This window comes from Mizuhopecten yessoensis, unplaced genomic scaffold, assembly GCF_002113885.1.
Source record: "Mizuhopecten yessoensis strain PY_sf001 unplaced genomic scaffold, ASM211388v2 scaffold1217, whole genome shotgun sequence".
NCBI classification, from domain to species: domain Eukaryota; kingdom Metazoa; phylum Mollusca; class Bivalvia; order Pectinida; family Pectinidae; genus Mizuhopecten; species Mizuhopecten yessoensis.
The window spans coordinates 69,720-73,144 of NW_018403936.1; positions in this window are offsets into that span (position 1 = coordinate 69,720).

The window sequence follows — 3,425 nt, forward strand, 5'->3', positions numbered from 1 at the left end:
CTATAAAGCAGTTTATAATTGGGAAGAATTAATGATGTACGATAGAATGAACAACGATTCAGATTTCACAAGATTTTTGCTCATTCATGATGTAATTTCTCCACATATTTTATGGACAGTAGCATTGAAATTCCCTGAACATCTAAGCAAGATAAGCAATATAGTACGATTATGTGCTAACTTAAGATCAACAAATATTATTGAATTATGCCATTTTTGTGGTATTTTACATAATGACTGTATAACACATATAGTACTCCATTGTACAAAAACTGAAAGTCTTAGAGACGATCTATGGTGTCTTATAAGTACGGCTTTTGATATAGAACTTGGCGTGTTCTTATCCTCTTTGTCTGATTATGATTTAATTCATGTATTACTAGTGGGTAGCCTTCCCCACATATTAAGCTCAACTGATTATGTAACCTTTGTACTGCATAATGCTATTTTTATTGACAAAATGTTGCTGTTGTATCAGCGTTAATACAATGTAATGATATAACACGTACAAACGTACGTACAATAGCAATGTCTAGCTAATTACTATTTTTTATTTTTTTCTCTTATTTTGTGTGTGTTTATGTGTCGGTAAGCCTGAGAAGACCTTGTTGGTAGGGCTTTCCCCAACCCTTGGAAACCTCAGGATTCCCAGGCATTCTAATTATTTTGTATGATTTGCTGTTAACGAGACCATTCTTTCTGTATTTACTAAACTAATTCAAGTTTCATTAACTCCTCTCTTCATCTCTGTAGTTAACTGATGTATTTATGTGCATGTAAGTATCAATTAATAATATTTGATTTGTATTTTGACTACACTGTATATTTTTGTAACTCTTCAATTTGGAGGAAATAAAGAAATAATAATAATAATTAACCATTTGTACAGATCATTTTTATGTATCTACACATGGCAAAAGAATAAAAGACATCCAAGTGGGGGCCAAATGTTGACCCCACCTTTCCAGGGGGGTTTCCATGTGGGGAAAAATTGAGGAAAATGGTGAAAATACATGATTTTTAAAGGGGTGGTTTCCTGAAGCCCAAAAAAACACTCTGGATCCGCCACTGCACAATCTGAAACTTTCATATCAACTTAATAGGTAATAAAATAAGGTATTGAGTTATTTTCTGGTTAAGGATGGTAAATGTAAATAAGGTAATTACGGAATGTGGACAAAGGCGATACAGAACTGTCAGTACCGAGCTGAAGGCGCAAAGAAATGAAATAGTAATTTATTGATAATGTAATAATATTTATAAACTTGAAATATGAAAACTACAGATATCTGTTTTAACCGTTATTCTCGATTTGAACTTTACAACATGACCAAAAGAACGGCTAACTATTAAGCTGTACGATAAATTGATTTTGTTCTCATCGACAACTTTACCTTTCTTGATAGTGACATCCCTGACTCCATAACCTTTAGTGTTTACACATTTTCGTTGATTCGGTATTTGATTTACACATATTTTATTTGCAAAAATACCAAATGGATTAAACACTAGTTATAAAACTTAAAGTTCGCCTTCTCCCCTGAAGAACTTGCTACGAATATGAATTTCAATATGGATATAGACTACCGAACTTACGAGCTGGAGAGATGCGGATTGATGATGACGTTTTAATTGCAGCAATTATGATACCGCTGGTAAATATTCTATTCCTTTCTGTGAAATGAGGGTCGATGTTTTGTAATTAAAATCGTCAATCTGCCTTGTTGTTCCGTTGTCACTAACCCCGATCTGAGTGTGAAGACGTGAGATCATTCGTATTTTATCTATATTTTTATGGTGGGATCCATCAATGAAGTAAAATACGCTTACCGTTCTGAAACACCTGGTGTTACTCTTTTTGAAGTCTTTGAAGGGTACCCGTGTACATTTCTCCTATGTTGTATCGATTCCGAGTTCAAATTGAAGTCGTGTTTATACTTCGGTATTCTTCTATAGAAAAAATCTTGATACAAACAGGGTCTGGAACTTGGAGGCAACTGTAACATTAACCGATTTAGAAAAGAAACAATAATGAAAAGGCCACAAAAGGTAAAAGTACGATCATGAAATTATGGGGATGGAAAGTAAAACTACAAGATCAAACTATATACCACATCGTCATCGCACAAGGACAAACAATATAAAAGCTAAGGACAAATATATCACAGTGACAGAACACACTAGGAAAAACTACGCCATCATAGGAGAACAAACAATACCACAGGGTCATAATAAAAGGACAAACTATACCACTGGGTCATAATAAAAGGACAAACTATACCAGAAAATCAAGAAACAAGCACAAATTATATCAGGACGTCACCATACAATGACAAACTATACCACTGGGTCATAATAAAAGAACAAATTGTACCAGAGCGTCATCATACAAGGACAAACTATGTCAGAGCGTCACCATACAAAGACAAACTATACCAGAGCGTCATCATACAAGGACAAACTATGTCAGAGCGTCATTATACAAGGACAAACTATACCAGAGCGTCATCATACAAGTACAAACTTTACTAGAGCGTCACCATACAATGACAAACTATACCAGACCGTCATCATACAAGGACAAAGTATGTCAGAGCGTCACCATACATTGACAAACTATACTAGAGCGTCATGATACAAGTACAAACTTTACTAAAGCGTCATCATACAAGGAAAAGCTTTGTCAGAACGTCGTCATACAAGGACAAACTATACCAGAGCGTCATCATACAAGGACAAACTATACCAGAGCGTCATCATACAAAGACAAACTATACCAGACATTCATCATACAAGGACAAACTATGTCAGAGCGTCATCATACAAGGACAAACTATACCAGAGCGTCATCATACAAGGACAAACTATACCAGAGCGTCATCATACAAGGACAAACTATACCAGAGCGTCATCATACAAGGACAAACTAAATCAGAGCGTCATCATACAAGGACAAACTATACCAGAGCGTCATCATACAAGGACAAACTATGTCAGAGCATCATCATACAAGGACAAACTAAACCACAGCGTCTTCATACAAGTACAAACTATACTAGACCGTCATCATACAAGGACAAACTGTGTCAGAGCGTAATCATACAAGGACAAACTAAACCAGAGCGTCATCATGCAAGGACAAACTATGTCAGAGCGTCATTATACAAGCACAAACTATACCAGAGCGTCATCATACAAGGACAAACTATGTCAGATCGTCATTATACAAGAACAAACTATGTCAGAGCGTCATTATACAAGCACAAACTATACCAGAGCGTCATCATACAACGACAAACTATGTCAGAGCGTCATTATACAAGGACAAACTATGTCAGAACGTCGTCATACAAGCACAAACTATACCAGAGCGTCATAAAACAAGCACAAACTTTACCAAAGCGTCATCATACAGGGACAAACTA